We start from the raw sequence: 20361 nt of genomic DNA on the forward strand, positions 1-20361 counted from the left end.
AAATGTTTCTCGTTTATGGAGGTGACGAAGAGCTCGTCGTAAAGGGTTACATCGATGCTAGCTTCGACACAGATCTGGATGACTCTAAGTCACAAACCGGATACGTGTATATTTTGAATGGTGGGGCAGTAAGCTGGTGCAGTTGCAAGCAAAGCATTGTGGCGGGATCTACATGTGAAGCGGAGTACATGGCAGCCTCGGAGGCAGCACAAGAAGCAGTCTGGGTGAAGGAGTTCATTACCGACCTAGGAGTCATACCCAATGCGTCGGGCCCGATGACTCTCTTCTGTGACAACACTGGAGCTATTGCCCTTGCCAAGGAGCCCAGGTTTCACAGGAAGACCAGGCATATCAAGCGTCGCTTCAACTCCATTCGTGAAAGTGTTCAAAATGGAGATATAGATATTTGTAAAGTACATACGGACCTGAATGTGGCAGATCCGTTGACTAAACCTCTCCCTAGAGCAAAACATGATCAACCCCAGAACTGCATGGGTGTTCGATTCATCACAATGTAACTAGAATATTGACTCTAGTGCAAGTGGGAGACTGTTGGAAATATGCCCTAGAGGCAATAATAAAATGGTTATTATTATATTTCTTTGTTCATGATAATTGTCTATTGTTCATGCTATAATTGTGTTATCCGGAAATCGTAATACATGTGTGAATACATAGACCACAACACGTCCCTAGTGAGCCTCTAGTTGACTAGCTCGTTGATCAAAAGATAGTCATGGTTTCCTGACTATGGACATTGGATGTCATTGATAATGGGATCACATCATTAGGAGAATGATGTGATGGACAAGACCCAATCCTAAGCATAGCTCAAAGATCGTGTAGTTTGTTTGCTGTAGCTTTTTTGAATGTCAAGTATCATTTCCTTAGACCATGAGATCGTGCAAGTCCCGGATACCGTAGGAGTGCCTTGGGTGTGCCAAACGTCACAACGTAACTGGGTGACTATAAAGGTACATTACAGGTATCTCCGAAAGTGTCTGTTGGGTTGGCACGAATCGAGACTGGGATTTGTCACTCCGTATGACGGAGAGGTATCTCTGGGCCCATTCGGTAATCCATCATCATAATGAGCTCAATGTGATCAAGTGGTTGATCACGGGATCATGCATTACGGTACGAGTAAAGTGACTTGCTAGTAACGAGACTGAACAAGGTATTGGGATACCGACGATTGAGTCTTGGGAAAGTAACGTACCGATTGACAAAGGGAATTGTATACGGATTGATTGAATCCTCGACATCGTGGTTTCATCCGATGAGATCATCGAGGAGCATGTGGGAGCCAACATGGGTATCCATATCCCGCTGTTGGTTATTGACCAGAGAGTCGTCTCGGTCATGTCTGCATGTCTCCCGAACCCGTAGGGTCTACACACTTAAGGTTCGGTGACGCTAGGGTTGTTAGGAAGACTTGTATGTGATTACCGAATGTTGTTCGGAGTCCCGGATGAGATCCCGGACATCACGAGGAGTTTCGGAATGGTCCAGAGGTGAAGATTTATATGTAGGAAGTTGTCATACGGTCACCGGAAAGGTTCGGGGGCATATCGGTATTGTACCGGGGCCACCGGAGGGGTTCCGGGGGTCCACCGGGAGGGGCCACCTCTCTCGGAGGGCCTAATTGGCTGTAGAGGAAAGGGAACCAGCCCTACATGGGCTGGCCGCATCCCCCCCTTGGGCCCATGCGCCTAGGGTTGGGGGAAACCCTAAAGGGGGCGCCCCCTTGCTTGGGGGGCAAGCCCCCTCCCCTTGGCCGCCGCCCCCCTCTAGATCTCATCTAGAGGGGGCCGGCCCCCTTCCTCCTTCCCCTATAAATAGAGGGGCAAGGGGAGAGCTGCAAACAACATCCAAGGCGCAGCCCCTCCCCTCCCCAACACCTCTCCTCCTCCGTAAGAGCTTAGCGAAGCCCTGCCGGAGTACTGCAGCTTCACCACCACCACACCGTCGTGCTGCTGTTGGAGCCCTCTTCCTCAACCTCTCCCTCCTCCTTGCTGGATCAAGGCGCGGGAGACGTCCTCGCTCCGTATGTGTGTTGAACGCGGAGGTGCCATCCGTTCGGCGCTAGGATCTTCGGTGATTTGGATCACGACGAGTACGACTCCATCAACCCCATTCTCTTGAACGCTTCCGCTCGTGATCTACAAGGGTATGTAGATGCACTCCTCTCTCCCTCGTTGCTAGATGAATCCATAGATAGATCTTTGTGTTGCGTAGAAATTTTTTAAAATTCTGCTACGTTCCCCAACAGGATGGTAATCCCAGGTGTCCCAAATAGTGGGCGGGAGCGATTTCGGCCGCGCGCATGTGTGCTTAGGCGGCCATTGTGTATGAATGTTTTTCGGATGCGGTTGCGTGACGTCTAGATGAAGCTACAAACCTACCCCGGTTTAGACCTTTGGACGTCGGGCCGGTAGGTTTCACGGGTCGGAGTTATTAGAAAAGTAATTTCCTTATACTACCAAACATTGGTGTCACGCGGTTTCGGGCGAGTAGAGGCTCTTTTGGCGCTTCGTTCGAAATTTTGAAACACAAGCATTCATGTTTAGAGTACTCTTGAACTATGAGGATTGACCTAAATATACAACGTTATATTTGACCTTGTATGTTTGAAAACCTCATTAAATTATCCGCTTCTTTTTGAAATTTTGACACTTGAAAATCCTATAACTACGATTATTTTGGAATGGAGGAGCTAAATTTGAATCTATTTTGTACACGACTACATATGCTATTATGTACAAAATTAGAGCAAATATTGGTGCCCCCATAATTTAGGTATGGTTTACAAATGCCATGATATGAAATTCAAATAATTGAGTGGACTTCATGTTGAATTCTATTTTTTAAACCACTTTAAGTTGAATTCAAATGTATGCTAGTTCATAGGTAGTAGCTATTTATAATGTCCATTGTGTAACTTTCATATGTATAATGTGCTTTACACACACAACATGAACTATACTCACGTTTATATTTGATTGCTAAAGTGATGCATTGTCTGGAGTTCAAAATACTAACTATGTGGATCAATTGTGTCGAATAATAACATAGACATGCTCAAGTTCGATAGAATCTAGATGTCTGATGGATCAATGACCGCTCCTTACGCGAATTGCAAATATCATGATCCCATCCTAATATTTGGATACAATTTATGTCTTTAATCAATGTGTAGAGCAGTCTTTTATGTGTAATTTCACTCTCCATCGGTGGTCTCTCACACATGCTCACACACTCTCTCCCAAGGTGTCTTTCTCGCACACATGCTCTAGATATAACCCTCCCTCCCTCTCGTAACCATTTACAACTGTTTTCACTAACCTTTATCACAAGCACTCTTCCTCTCGCAAACTTACACACGCACAATCCTCATCGACCCTTTCTATATACATGGACCTGCCTACGTGTCTCATGTACGGACATTATCTTTATGCCTGTCTCTCACGCATTGTCTCACACCTCTCTTCCTAATCGACGAGTATGATTCTAGCAGAGCATTCTGTAGGATGCCCCTTAAAGTTAGGTTGGATGAATAGTAATATCAGAGATAAAGGGGTTACCTTAGTTCGAGAACCTAGGGTTACAAATCCTAGCCGGCTGTGTCAGTGGACACAGAGTCCTTCACAATTCTGCTATCTTTGTCTTGTACGACTAGTCATCCATGGGTCTTCCTAAATGCGTCATGGGCCGACCAATGTCGCGCAGGATGGAACAGAACGAAGGGCTTCACCTCGACCCACCGGACCTCACACAGTGACACACCCTCTGCCCCCACGTCTCATTATGTTCTCACACCCACACATACCAACACAAACACCACACATAGAGAAAATTTCTCCTGGTGCCTCTGTTCCCTCCCCCCTTGCATATACACACTCAAGGGAACGGAATCTCTTGTCGTGACGTCATATTCGTCTCTCTCTCTCTCTAGACCACTCTCATTTCTCGTGCTATCTCTCCCACACCCCCCGTCGGCCCCTCTATCCATGCCTCTCTCGAATACGTAATACACACACATACCTCTCTAGGCCCCGCCAAATGCATCAACTACACACTCACACATGTTACATCACGTACCCCATTGATCTAAAAAGCCCTCTCTTCACGTTTATTTCGCATACAACATTTCTTTTGAATAAAGTGTGGCCAAAAAATTATTTTAGAGTTTCTACATATATACAACATTACAAAGTTATATGGAGGAGTACGAACGCTAATTTGCATTGCATGGTGCCCACAATGATATTTATTCCGCACTGTGAATTTGTATATTTTTATACTATATACAATGTTAGTCATAATAAATAGAAACGAAGAGCATCTCTGTTTCCATCGCATACCCCCCTGTACGCCCCTTTCACGTATGCACACAAAACTATCTCCAGGTCCTCTAAAAGTAAGCCCCCAGAAAATTCACGCATGTTTCATCTTTCTCCCGCGATCTATGCAATGACGATCATTGTATTTGAAGCGAAAGCACAATACGTACATTGGACTTCAGAATCCGCTCATTACGGTCACCATTTACGTTTAGTGGTTATTATGCAGTCACGGGCTCATCGTACAACTCTGTATTTGCTCATGACATGACTAGTTGACCAGTTAAACGCTCCACGTGGCACCTCTAGTGTTGCATCACATTATCTCACTACCATCGTGCCCACCTGTCGACTTGTATCTACTCTACATCTACACTCTTATAAAATACATAAAATACACTCTTATAAAAAACAGAGTTGGTGATGATGGTGTGCCTGCCATCCTGCAATATAGGCCGTCCGATTTATATCTGACGGATAGGAAAGAAACTATGGCAATTTTGTAAAAAGGTACCCACACACCTCTCCACATTTGCAAATAAGGCCTTCCCTCATTCATCCTTTTCTCTCACAAGATAAACAAGTCATACAAATGCATCTTGATGTTACATGCAACGCATGTAACATCTTGCTAGTAAGAATGAAAACAAACGACAAAAAAATATTTGGACGGTGGTTCGAAGTCATGACCGCGGGCACAGCGGACAAGGTGGCCTTGTATAGGTATGCGGAGCCGTCTGTTTTAACACACATGAGCTGGTGTGGTGATTATACACACACGCATGCATGCACACGAACTGCATCCACGCAACACTCACACAAACACATGCACCCACGCACGCACGCATGCAACACTCACACGTACACACGCAGCCACGCACGCACACAACACTCACACGCACGCACCCAACACTCACACGCACACACGCACGCATGCATGCACACACCAGTACACCACACGACCAACACACACTCTCACGCTCAAGTGCTCAACCTACACGTGCATGCGCACACATCAGGCCCTGACAGACACATACACAACCAGGTGATTCCCGCGCACGGGTTGGAGCCTTGTCGCGCCTGCGTAAATTTGTGTTTATCTGACCTTTTGCCTATGCGAACTGACAGGTGGGACCCACAACGAACGTGGTCAATTTAACTAGTCAACATGGTGCCACGCAGACTATTTGGCCGGTCAACAGAGTGCAATCCGATGCTGAGCTGTGAGCAAGTGACCGTATAATCACCGCAAAACGTATGTAGTGACCGTAATCAGCTTATTCTGAAGTTCGGTGACCGTATTACGCTTTTCTCTCTGTAGGCCCTCCAAAACTACATCTCTACACGTTCTCGCATGTTACATCTAACAACTATGCAATACAGCACTACTACTACACTCTAACACAATAAATCATATGTGTTTTTAGTTTTACTAGATATCATATTGTTACTTATAATTATTCAGTTTGCACACATTAAAATTTCCATTGAAATGTATGGCCAGTATCATCTACCGCGCGGGAAAAATCCCGCCCTTTCCTGTTTAATCGGGTTTGTATCGATGGATCGTGCGAAACAGCAAAACTATAGTACTATACAGTACAAGTGACAGTTCACTTGGCCATCGTGTCGTCTACTCCTCCGTCGTAAGAGTGGAGCGCTCGCTTTCATAAATCTTCTAGTCCCTTTCGCCGACATGTCGGACATCAAGCTACCGGGTCCATGTGCCATACCGGAATACAGTGCAGAGCAGCTGGGGTGAAGCACCCCAGTCATGGCGTCGGCGTAGTAATGAGCAATGAGGCATCAAATCACAAAGCTGCACCTTTCCCGCAGTTAAGTTGGAGGGACGAAGCAACCATCATTTCACTCGTTGCTGAATCCGCTTCTCCCTCATCTTCTTCAACTTAACCACGTGTTGCATCTGCCGCATGTTAGCAAACCGCCAGGACAATGTCCTTCGAAAATAAGAAGCCTAATCCTAGACTTACAAAGGACTACGTAGCTGCTACGTATACTTTCCATCTAATCTATATATGCCCCCCTGATTTTTAGGTGGGGTGGGCCTAATCCTCTCCTTTAATCCAATCAAATAGTCCCACATCACATCAGTTTGTAACTTTACGTAAACCATTACGTGGATGTAGCATTGCTCAAATAAGAAACCTCCCCCGCCATCTGCGCGGCAAAATCACCTCCTTTTTACTAATCTCGATTCTATAATTTTTTAGATCAATATAATTGAGATTTGTATAGATAGCACACAGGAGCAAAACCAAGTGGTACGGTTAAGGGCATCCACAATGTGTAGCCAAATGTGAAAATAGCTTTTGGCATCGTGGGAACCATTGTGGACGGTGTTGCCAAAGCCAAAAAGATGGAACCGAAGCTCCCTGATTGATTGATTGAAGGAATAGAAAAATGCAACGTCTCTCCCCTTTCTCACATGCTTGGACGCATGTAGTATAGTATAGAGCACAAAGTCTACTCCCCTGTCCCTTCTATCACAAATCACAAAGCAGTGAGGCGTCAAATCACAAAAGCACGGATGAAGCAACCATCATTTCACTCTTCGGTGACTCTGCTTCTCCATCGTCTTCTTCAAGAAGCCATCTCACCGCATTAGTTACTCCTAGTAGTACTAGTAAAGGACTTCCTGGATGCAAATAAGGTGGTTGTCTCAGCTTGCAGGCGGCACTTGTGAATGACTTACCGTGGTCTCCCTCAATGGTGTTCTCCGTCGAACGCACTTCGCCAAACCACCAAAAAAATAAAAAAATATCGTCGACGTCACCGCAATGGGGAAGTAAGTCAAATATAGTTACTACCTCCATTTTTTTGTACACAAGGCCAATATATAAAAATTACAATTTGCAAAGGGCCACTAACACTAATCGAGGCAAAATTGATGGGGTTAGCAACCAAGGACATTAATATCCCATACATGCATGCGGAAGTGAGAAGGTTGGTTTGCATGGCGCTGCATTAATCAAGCGATGAGGAGTGAGATGGTTAGCTCTTTGGTATTTGGAGAAAAAAATACGCATTAATTGACACGTGAAATGAGGATTTGTAAAAATTAAATCCCGCGAAGGAAAACCCAGCCTTTCTTTTTTAACACTAGTACTCCTAGTACGTACGTACTTATCCTGTTTGGGTCTAGGCCTTGCATTGCCAAACTTCGCCACACATTTTTTCCAAGCTTGCCTAAAGTTTTCAAAATGAGAAGGAGGTCCACTTGCGCATGGCTATCGCGGTCGCACCGCACCCTCACACGGTCGCTCCTGCACACCGCGGTCGCACCACACCCTCACACAGTCGCTCCTGCACGCCGCAAACCCAACCAACGGAACACACCCTCACTGACACGTGCTATCGCATGTGAACACACCAAACTCAGTCATCCTATCGCTGACACATAATTTTCGTTTCATAGAGTATGTTTATCCAACTGCATGTTGGGGAGTATCCGTACGGCCCGTGCGGTGGTCCGTTGGGGAAGAACAAGAGGTGAGGAAAAAGGAAAGAAGGGTTAGGATACGTACGATATTCATCCAACCGTCTGAAATGGTAGACTGACCCAAGTCAGGCGACTTGCATAACAAATATATGTTTTTACACAGCAAAAGATCCATAAAAACAACAACATAAAGAAAAACTATCACTGCTCGCGGAAAGAGACGACCTCATCGTCTTTGGCTGCCGGCGCGAACCAGCCTTCGCTGCCGACGTGTGTCTCCGCACCGTGGTTGGCTTCGGCCTCCAGCTACTCGTTCAAGTGGAGCGTGCGGGCGCTCTTCACGGACGAGAGCACATCCGGTTCAAGTCGAGGACGTCCGGTTCCGCCTGCAGGAGGGCCTCGATGGCAGCGGCATCCGCGCGCTCCGCGTCGAGTCGAGCCTCCGCCGCCCAGTTCAAGTCCAGGACGTCCGGTTCCGCCTGCAGGAGGGCGTCGATGAGAGTGGCATCCGCGCGCTCTGCATCGAGTCGAGCCTCTACCGCCCGGTTCAAGTCCAGGACGTACGGTTCCGCCTGTAGGAGGGCCTCGATGGCAGCGGCATCCGCGCGTTCCGCCTCAAGTTGAGCCTCCGCCGCCTGGTTCACATCCACGACATCCGGTTCTGCCTGCAGGAGAGCCTCGATGGCAGTGGCATGCACGTGCTCCGCGTCGAGTTGAGCCTCTGCCTCCCGGTCCTCCTTTAGTATCGCAATGTTGAACCGCTAGTCCGCCTGCACCATGGGGGACTCGGACGCCGACACGAAGTCGACGTCCATCGTCTCATACCCATCAGGGGCCTTCTGCGCCGCGACCTCCGCCATGAACATTGGATCGGCTTCCTCCTCCTCGTAGCTTGGCTCTAGAGAACTTGAGGATTGGCCCGCCGCAAAGCGAGCTTGGAAACGGAGGTCTGTGGCGCCGACTGCCGCCACGATTTTTGCGTGGCGCTCCGGCGTTTGCATCTTGTAGTAAGTGATCTTGCGGAGCACCATGGCTTTCCGGTGAACTAGGGGATGCTTAATGCGGGCTAGGGGATCGAAAGGTGGGGGAATGGGCTGGAGATTTGGTGTGGTTTTAGGGCAGTGGCTGGCGTAGGCCGAGCAGCGAAAGTTCTGGTGTGAATAGTGGTTCTGGTGACGACCGGTCAATCGGTTTTGACTATACATCGCTCTTGTCGCGTTCGCATTGCAGCCCGGCACGCTGGACACTCCACGTCGCTCACCGAATGGAACGCGCTTCGTGTTGCGTTTTTGCTGGCTTGGGGGACCGCAGTTGAGAGCAAACCGACGTCCCTCCCCCTCCCCTGCCCGCGTCATTTATTATACCACCACTCCCTCTGTTTTATGCGGAGTAAATAAAAACAAAGGGAGTATACTATGGATGAGGATCCCCTAACATGGCCGAACCCATTGAGTAACTGATATGCGGGGCCTAGCAAGCATGGGGTCCGCCAGTAAGTGACCGAAAGGGAGGGTAAGGCAGGGATACCTACGTCAGAGGATCCACTTCCACTATACTACTTTGACCAAATGTTAGAGTAATAATATGTGACATGCAACTTACACAAATGTTAGAGTAATAATATATGACATGAAACTTACACAAAGCATACAGGGTCTAATGCGTTTTTCGAGGCTAACTTTGGCCAAATGTTAGAGTAATAATATATGACATGCAACTTACACAAAGCATACGGTCAAATTCGTATGTGAAAGGAGTTTCCAATGATATAATTTTCACATTATACATCTCATGTACTATTAATCTTGTCAATAGTCAAAGTGGAAACCATCTCGAGTAGAAATCTAGGAGTACATACGAATCTAACAATATTGATTGGGCGTTGTTGAATGTTGATACCTTTTTGATCAAAGTAGATATACTTTGACTACACATAAAACTTATATGTAAACTAGAAAGGATAGGAGGGAGTATATTGTACGTTCAAAAACGAAACGAACATTGAATACCCTTTCTATATTATTTGCGGATGCTATGATCACCGGTTCAAAATTTTGAATCCGCCTTAGGTATCACGTGCCCCCACTCGTTCCCTCTCAGTTTCATCTCGGGGTCCGGAGATCTATTGAAAGAGGACTAGGGTGGGTACATGCGAATGATACTCGGCGGAATGTTCAAATGAGGCATGCGGGAGGATGGACTCGACTGGAGGGCGACATGATCGATGGAGAAGAGCGTTGGAGAGGAATGTGAAATAAGCAAACACCACATGATTATACTTGAACGGCTCAAATAAACAATAAGTTGTCTCGCTTGGCCTACATAGTGAAAGGCCTAATGCGCAACGCGGAGCACTGACACTCGAATATGGCCGGGAAAACAGCGAAACAGACATGTGGGGCACACCCGTCGGGACGACGTAGCGCAGACTAGTCCAATGGAGGAGCTGGCCCACGACCTCCTCGCCACTGACAACCGTTCATGTGGGTCGTTGGGGCCAACAATGGGGCGCAGCTCCAGCACCGCCTCTGGACACGACGACCGCGGTGAGCGACACGCTCATATTGTCGCTAGACACGGTCGGTTTCAGTTTGCCGAGGGTGGCGTTAGTGCTGTGGCACGACCAATGGTATGTTTGGTTTGTGCCCAAGGTTGCCCCATCGAAGCATTGGGTTGCCAAAATTTTGGTTGAGGTATTGGTTGCCCATGATTTGGCCGTCATTGGCAAGAAAAATGAACTTGAGTTGGCTAGAGTTCATTGGCATGCCAAAGAAATGGCAACCATCCAAACAAAGACCAATCTTTGTGTCATGACCAAAATTTTGGTTGAGGTATTGGTTGCCCATGATTTGGCCGACATTGGCAAGAAAAATGAACTAGAGTTGGTTAGAGTTCATTGGCATGCCAAAAAAATGGCAACCATCCAAACAAAGACCAATCTTTTGGTCATGACCAAAATTTTGGCAAGGTGCACTTTGGCCACAATCCAAACACACCCCAACACCCGGCTCGTCGAGGATGCACGGGGCGCCATGACGCATCCGCGGAGTGGTGTAGCCCGGACAACTGCATCCTCTGGACCTGAGACCATGCCAGGTCGTTTTGCTTTGGATCGCATGTGAGCAAAGGGCATCTCCAACGTTCCCACGACCGCAGCTTACTACCCTGGCACACCAAAATCCTTGTCCCTCGCGCCGTCACACGGTGCGTTCGCAGCTGGCGCCATCTACCCGCATTCATGCCGTCCATTCATATGTCGTCATTAAGAGGCTCGATGCCCACGGAATCAACTCCGGCGACTTAATGACGCACCCAGACGCTTGGCCTCACCGGAATGCGCTACTTAAAGCGGCAACGCCCAGCTAACCTCCACACCATAGCGCATCATCCTCCTACCTGGAACCACATCCGCCATGACCACAAGCGCGGACACTTTGCGGGAGAGCTTGTGTTTGGGGATGGAGCTCGAGGTCGCCGCCCTCGCTCAAGTCGCCGCACAAGCGGTGGCCACGCTGGCGGCCGACGACGGGAGCACCATCAGCCACGCGTCCTACTTGCCGCCATCCAACGTCCGGCACCGCCGAGGTCGGGGACTCCTCCGGGGATGAGTAGGGCATGGGAGGCGGCAAGGCATGGTGTGCCAACTGGCCGATCTGTCTCCCGTGTTCTACTTTTCCTCGCCGGAGACCGCACCTTCACTTCACGGGTCTTGAACCCCGCCCCCGTACATGGAGATCACAGATGGAGGGCGTCGGTCGCCGCCGTAGAATAGGTTTAGGGTCGGGTTTCTTTTATTTTTTTTGTCCTATAAAAGTTCGAAATGTAATGAAAATATGCCGTGTTTGCATTAATCTCGGCCGGTGTATATGAACTTTCATAATAATATACATATTGTAGGAGTACTAGCAAGATGCCCGTGCGTTGCACGGAAGATCAAGATCTTGTGGGAGAAAAGGATGAAGGAGGGAAAGCCTTATCTGCAAATGTGGAGAGGAGTGCGGGTAAATTGTCATAGTTTCCTCCCTATCCGTTAGATATAGATCAGACGGCCTATATTGCAGGATCGGACACATCTTTCTACATCTACGGGAACCTACGAAAGGGTTAACGTAAATTGCCTCTCTCTCTCCTCCCCTGATTTTCATGGTGGTGGGCCCCTCCCTCCCCCCAATCTACAATCAACAGATCACACGTTTCACATTACGTTAATTACGTAACTGGGATTATGTAGGTGTAGCATTACTCATCCTAAAAAACCCAACTAAGACAACCTCCCAGCATATCGCGCAAGAAAAGACCCGGCCGTGCCGTTTTAGCCGGGATTACCGGATTACTAGTAGTAGTATCGATGGATCGCGCGAAGCAACATATTTTTTTTGAGGGGGCGAAGCACCTAGTTTAAAAGGAAAAAATGCAGTACACTCACAGCACTCCTGTCGCGGTTGCATTGCACCCCACACACGTTCGGTCCTGCACACGGCTCACGCAAACGGAACGCGCTTCGGCTTGCCTCTTCATTGACACGTGGGACTGCACTTGGAGAAACCGACCATGCGCTAAACTCCCCCCGCCCACCGCGCGAAAATCCTCCCCCCCCCCCACACCCAAAAATTCCCCCCAAATCCGATTCAACCGCCTTTCAGCCAACTAGCCAATAATATTCCCCAAACCCCCCTCCCCCCTGTCCTCCTCCACTCCATTCGCTCCGCCATAGCCGCCCTTCCCACCGTGCCGATACATCGGCGCCACGGTTCGGCGATCCTCTCGCTCCCACAGTACGCTCTCGTAGACTGCTGTCCTCTAGCCGCGCCGCCACCTCTGGCTACGTTCTTGTGGAGGCGCACGGCGGTCAGCCCCGCCACCACTGGCGACATTCATGTGGAGACGCACGGTGGTCAGCTTCTCCCACAGTACGTGCATTCTAGACTGAGGCCCCGTTCATGTCGGTGTAGCGCTGAATGTTAGCTGATAGACGCTGTTAATCTCACTGTTTGCCGAAGTAGTTTACTGTCAATATGCTCTGCTTAAGAAGCTTCCTTGCCCTGTTCTGCACTCAATCTGCTTAGCTGAGATGGCATGCCAAGGCCGATTAGTTGCTAAAATATCCTGCCATATATTTATTGTGACGTAGATTGCCATGGTCTAGTAGCCAATCTGTTAGCTGAAATAGCTCTACACCATTTTCTACTCGATCTTTGTTGCTGCGATGGCCTTCGATAGTTCGATGGCTGTGTGCTCGGCCTCATTGACTGCTGAAACAGCCTGCCATAATTTGGCACTCAAATCTGTTTGCTGAATTAGCTTTACATATATTTTGTTACTTAGATCTGCTCGTCCAAATATCTTGCCATAGCTTTAGACATCGACCTAGGTATTTTTTCTGGACTTCATAAAAAAACATATACGTTTTTCCTGTAATATCTAGTAGAAGAACTAATTTGTATGTCTAACAGATGGACATGACTTGGATAACTTCTGCTCGAATATTCTCCGCTGCATATGTCGAGGGGGTTCAAAACTTCATGAACTTTATTAGAACTGAGTAAAGTGGTCCGAAATCAGATGTGCTCTGCCCGTGTAGCAGTTGTATGAATTCAGTTACAAGACCCCAGTCAACTGTGCAAAATCATCTACACTTGTATGGGATGTCGGTCACCTATACTAGGTGGGTTCATCATGGTGAAGCTGTGAACGTCAATGTTATTGACTACGTGGAAGCAGCAGATCACCATCTTGATCTGGCTGATGCTTAGGTGGAAGAGCAGGAGGAGGTGGTGGTGGCAGAGCCAGTGAGTTTGACCAACATTGAAACAATGCTACGAAATGCTCGTGCATTCCGTGAACTTTCACCTGCAGAAGAAAAACGGTGGGCCCGCATGTTGGAACAATGCAACGTTGCTGTCACCCCAGGAAATAAGCTGTCAGTATTCTCAGCCATGGTCACCTTTCTTCAGGTGAAGACATCTGAGCGGATGACCAACAAATCATTCGATGCGATGTTGGCTGCTTTCCACGAATCTTTCCCAGATGCGTCTGAGCTGCCACACACCTACAGTAAAATGAAGAATTTCCTTCGTGCAGTTGGAATTGGATATGATATGATCCATGTTTGTAAGAATAATTGTGTTCTATTTTGGAAGGATTAAGCCAACTTAAGTGAATGCCCGAAATGCAAATCATCAAGATGGAAAGATGGCGATGCTGTGAAGAGGATTCCTCATAATGTTCTGAGACATTTTCCAATTACACCAAGATTGCAGAGGTTGTTTCATGATGCTGAAACAAGAGAGGATGTACTGTGGCATTCTAGGAACCAGGAGTACAGAGATCAGAATGTAATGAGCCATCCAACTCATGGTAGTGAGTGGAAAAGCTTTAATGATAAACACAAAGAGTTTGCTGCTGACCCGACAAACATTAGACTTGGCTTAGCTTCAGATGGATTTAACGCATTTGGCCACCAGAGCGCCACATATAGCATGTGGCCAGTGCTTGTTATCCCTTACAACATGCCTCCAAATGTCTGCACCAAAGAATCAAACTACATGATGGCCTTGCTCATCGTAGGTCCAAAATGTCCTGGAAAGGATTTTGATTTGTTCATGGAGCCTCTTGTGGAGGAACTTCAACATCTATGGGAGGGTGTTCTCACTCGAGACCTATATTGCAGCCCACAAGCTGATTTCTTTCTGTGTGCTGTTATAATTTGGTGCATCCATGATTATCCGACTTTGGGCACTATGTCAGGGCGAACGACACATGGTTACAATGCATGTGTTCACTGTGACAGGAATCCGCTGTCAAATGCAATACTTAGCAAGATCTATTACATTGGACACTGCCGTTTCCTTGCCAAGGACAAGCCGCATCCTAGAAAATACCGAAGACATGTGTTCAATGCAAGCATGAAAACCGTGATGCGCGAAAGAGGCTCACCGCCGATGAGTTGCAAGTGGAATTAGAGAAGGTCAGGCATATTACACCAGGAAACCATCCTCGTAATGGTAGCGGGAAAAGGAAGTGTGGTAGGGTAGAAGAGAGATTATTGTTTACCCGCAGGTCCACTTTGTGGGACTTGGAGTATTGGAAAGATTTGGATCTGTGGCATAAGCTTGATGTGATGCACATGGAGAAAAATATATGTGACAACATTATCGGCACACTTCTCAATATTGAAGGCAAGACGAAAGATACCTTAAAATCTAGGATTGATTTGACACACCTGGGTATCAGAAAGGATTTGCAGGTGCAAGATGAAGGTAAACCATGGGATATGGCACCAGATGTGTACGTCTTGGACAAGGTAAAAAGAAAAGAATTCTGCGAGGTCCTGTCACGTGTGAGATTCCCACATGGATTTGCTTCCAACCCTGAAAGGAGAGTTAGTGCAGATGGAAACAAGGTACAAGGGTAACTCATGACTGCCACGTCCTACTTCAAAGGGTTTTACCTGTTATCCTTAGAGGATTGGGCCGCCCTGACTTATACAGAGCAGTTGCAGAGTTGGGACAATTCTTTAGGGAACTCTGGAGTAGGAATATCAGGATAGATGCTTTGGAGCGTCTTAGAGACAAGATACCAACTATCCTATGCGACCTTGAGAAGATATATCCTCCAGCCTTCTTTGATGTGATGGTGCATTTGGCTGTTCACCTACCTGATGAGGCACTACTTAGAGGTCCAGTACAGTATGGCTGGATGTACCCTATTGAAAGGCGGCTAGGCACTTTCAAGGGATATGTTAGGAATAGAGCTAGACCCGAGGGTTCCATTGCAGAGGCCTACATTGCTACAGAAGCGTTGACATTCTGCTCAAAATACATTGAAACAGCTAATCAACTTAGCAAAGAGGTGGGTGAAGACAATCCCGAGCTCAATGTTTTCGATTATTCTGTTTGAGTTACAGGGAAGAGTTGATAAGAGGACAAACCTAAAGATTTGGAGAAAATGGTTTGCTATGTGTTGAATAACTGTCCTGAGATACTACCTTATATCAAGTAAGTGCAGTACTGCAGCTTATACATCGTAATCTACTAAACTTGCAGCACATTCTTATATATTTAGATGTTTGACGCGATCACTATGTTGTGCAGCATCTACAAAGAGGAGTTACTGCCGCAAAATCCAAGAAACATTGACAAACTGGTTATGGCAGGATTTGCGAAATGGTTCAAGAACCATGTAAGCTTTTGAAGTGCACTGTCAGTTTTTTTAATATATTGAGTACGTAAGATGATCAGCTTGTCTATTTTCTAACCATAGGTTAAGAAGATGCGGGAGGATAGGCAGGCAGTTGATGATGCCCTTTACTCACTAGCAATGGGTCCTGATACTCGGGTAAGACATTATGAATCTTGTGTTGTTGGAGATGTGCGCTACAACACCCTTGCACGAGACGAAGGCAGGAAGACACAAAACAGTGCCATCATGAGCATGGATACGTATGACAAAGAGACAACTGAAATGTATGCTAACATAACAGACATTATTCAGTTGCAGTATATCTCCAGTTTCGAGGATCATCATTGTGTGGTTCTGTTGTGCTGTCGTTAGTATAACCTGTTTTCCAGGATCGCAAAACCCAGAGCTGATGATTATTTCAGATCCATCAATATCAAGGCGGCGTACCAGACCAACGAGCCTTTTATTTTGGCAAATCCAGCAACACAGATATTTTTCTTGGAAGACACATTGGCACGTAGCGATGACTGGAGAGTATTGCAAAGGTTTGAGCAGAGGAATTCGTTTAATGAAGTTGCACAACAAGATGATGCTTACACTGCTCCTGATGTACAAGATAACATAGATGTTCCTAATATCTTTGAGAACCATCACGTCAATGACGCCGGCGAAAAGATTGCCTGTCGTGTTCTAGACATACAAGAGTTGATCAAGAAGAAGCTAACGTTCGAGGACGTTGAGGACGAAGAAGAATATGACACCGTGGGGAATTATGATTTAGACTGATACACATGGCGAAGATGTTGACGCTGCTGCTGCGGATGATGATTACATTGCTTTTGTCATATTTGCCTGTCAGAAGATGTTTTTTTATCTACTATGTGAAATTGTGTTTGCTATGACAACTGAAACCTGATGAACATGTTGTTTAGTATTTTGCTGTGAGAACATCACTTGTTATGTATGCTGATTTGTGTTTGGTGATTGTATGACAACTAAAACATGATGACATTGTTGTTTACTTGTACTCATATTTGGCTATGAAACCTGAATTTGATGACATATTTTGCTGTTGGACTGCAATTTGCTGGACGTCTTCGAATGAGAACAAAGCTGACCCGACAGGGCCTCTACTATTTATTTATTTATATGAGCAAAAGGGGATACCCCCTGATTTACGTTAATAGAAATCATTAGATGTTCACAACACTACGCCCAGCCTGCTACACAGGTTTCATTCATTACTAGTTTCAGCAAAGTGCTCATGTCGTAGCCACTGAATACATCACGAGTGCTACATACACTGCAAATAAAGAGACAATCATCCTATAGAGCACATCGATTTTGCCCATTATCTTCACAAGCTCTTTCATCTCCTCATTGCTGTCAAGGCCGTTCACCAGCTGTTGGCCATGATCAGAGGAACTGCATCTTTAACCTTCTGCTCTTCATCTTCCTCTTCTGCCGTTCCTTCAGTTACTTGTCCAACACCACAACCTGCTGGTATTGGGATTCCTCGGCTAACCAAATAATCAGCGTAGTTGCATTCCCCCACATCAGCAACTTCCCAGAAATACAAATAACACGATTCTTCCCTTTTGTGTACGAATCAAATTGGTAGATCATCAACCAAACTATTAAAAAAATCAGCAACTGAAAGCAGCAGAACAACACTTAAACATATTATTACCCCATGATTCGGGCATTTGTAGAAGACTCGGCCAGGGTTGCGGATTGTGGTTGAGACGCGACGGATGACTCTGCGTGATTTGCAGCAGTGGCACCACACCAACGGCAGCGGGTTGCGATGAGCAATCGGCTGCGGTGCGTGTGCCAGCGAGGGTGTGATGATACCCACAGGCGATGGTACGGGTTGCAACTTGGCGCATATCTGGTTGTTGCCTGCTGAAGAGCAGGTGGACGAGCAACCAACGGACATGGTTGCTGCGGCCAGAGCTTCTGATGCCGGGCAGAGTAAGTAGAGAAGAGGAGAAGCGAACGTTGGATATGTCAGTTTCATTACTTGCAGAGTAGCATAGCACCATATATAGTCATAGTCTAGGTTTGGATTCGAACCAGCTACAGGAGCATGTCTTTCTTTTTTCTAAAACTCGACAACGTCTCATTACTGGTACACTAGCTTGTTCTGTACGCCTTCCCAAGTCTTTGATTTTCTTTCCCTTTTTTGCCAGGAAGGAAGGAGGATAAAATTGAGAGTTCCTGGGACTCGAACCCAAGACCTCTCGGTTGAAAACCAAGGGTGCTAGTCACTTATGTGGCGAACGTTCCCTGTGAGGAGGACGGCAGATGAACGCATTTTCCTCGCAGTTTTCTTCCTATGTATAAAACAGTGTGCTACTTGGTGTCCGCTTAGTCAACAAACGATTGTGCCAACCTTGACCATTGGATTGACATTCAACGTCTGTCGCATTTCTTCAGTCTCTTCTTCCTCGAGCCGCCAAAGCCAAACCAGCGCCGGTGGGACCGCCTGCTCCCGCCTCCCACGGCTGGCTGTGATCTGCCCCGGCTCCTGTTCGTTCCTATCCGAGGCCTCACCATCGTCCTCCGCCTTCGTTCGCTCGCTGCGGCGCCGCCCTCTGGTGTTGTCAACATGGTCAACAATCGAGAGGAATAAGGAGATGACTGTACATGGTGAGGATGACAGTAGGGACCCAGCAGCGCGTGCAGTAATTTTGTTTTTTCGAGACGGAGAAGGGTATCAACTGGGTTGTGCGGGACCCGTGGCCCGTCTAGCCCAGTCTTTTATTTCATATGTTTAGCACATGACCAGCCCAGTTTGTTTTTTCCTTTTGGAAAATTGCTAGCCAGCTATTTTGTTTTTTGCAGAATAACCAATGTAGGCCTACTTGCTTTTCTACGCCCTGCTGGGCCGGAAATCTTTCAAGACGAGGAGGGATGCATTTTGCCCAAAAAATGGGCTATAAATAATAAGAAATGGGCTATAAGTAATAATAAATGGGCTGTAAAATGAAAAAATACGGCAAACAGACAATTAGTTCCAAAATGTTGTTTTCTTTCGGATTTTGATATTTTAAATTTCATTGTTTTTGTGCGGGTAAAATTTCATTGAATTTAAATGAAGGTATATTTAGACTTAAAATTAATTTTAATTTGGCTAGAAATTTCGGGCTGTATGCTGTTTGGGATAGATTTGGAGGCTGGCTTGTGGGTCTACTAGGTTGACATGTACTTTGGCTTTGTCAACTTAGTCCACAAACAATTCTAGCAGCAGTAACCGTTGGATGTTAATCCAACGGCCGTGCTGCTTCTTGAATATCTGATCTTCTTGCTCCAGCCGCCCAAACTAGCTCCGGTGGTACTGCCTGCTCCCGCCTCCCGTGGCCGGCTGTGCTGCCATACAGGCCGCACCGCCCCACCCTACTTCATTGCTGGCCAGGCCATTCCTCTACTCACCCACACCTCCTATTATTTTCCGGCGACGGCAGCCGGACCAGTAAACCCTCGTACTCCCCACCGTGTGGGCAACCATTGCCGAGTCTTCCCCGGCTCCGTGTCGTTCCCCTTCTAGGCCTCGCCGTCGTCCACCACCATGGTGCTCTCGGCGCGGCCTGGTCAACTTGGTCAACGAACGACATCCATCGGCCATGGACTGTACACGCAAAATAATGATTCCTCCACCTGACAGCTGGGACCCACCGGAAGGGCCTCTATATTTCGCAAAAAAAAACGTTCCCCCCGCTGATATATCTGACCCACCAGCTATATCTTCGCATGCAAGGAAGTGCCTCCTTATTACGCACAAAAAAATGAATACCCCTGCTAGTTGGGACCCACCTTAATGGGAGGATGACTTGTGGGCCAACAAAGTTGACGGGGACGGAGGGCTTTGTCAACTTAGTCAATATGAATGATTCTAGCTCCAGTGACCGTACGATGTCCATCCAACGGCCGTAGTGCTTCTTCAACCTCTGGTCTTCTTGCTCCAATCGCCCAAAGCAGCGCTGGTCGTGCCGCATGCTCCTGCCTCCCGTGGCCGGCTGTGCTGCCGCGGAGGCCTCACTACCCCCTACTATTCCCACCGCTGGCCAGGCCCTGCGGCGACGGCAACCTCACACCACAGCCGAACCAGTGAACCCTCGTACCCCTCTCCGCGCGGGCTTCCATTGCCGCGTCTTCCCCGGCTCCGCGTCATCCCCTCCTAGGCCTCGCCGTCGTCCACCGCCGTGGTGCTCTCCGCGCGGCGTGGTCAACGTGGTCAAGGAAAGACTTCCATCGGAAGAGTACTGTACGTGGAGAGGCTGACAGCTAGGTCCACGGCCACAACCCAGTTTTTTTATGATTTGCCAAGTAAGTCGCTTTGTCAGGCCTGTTGGGCTGCAAATCTTTCAAGACGAG

Source organism: Triticum urartu, chromosome 7A (assembly GCF_056163025.1).
Source record: "Triticum urartu cultivar PI428250 chromosome 7A, HENAU_Tu73, whole genome shotgun sequence".
NCBI lineage: Eukaryota > Viridiplantae > Streptophyta > Magnoliopsida > Poales > Poaceae > Triticum > Triticum urartu.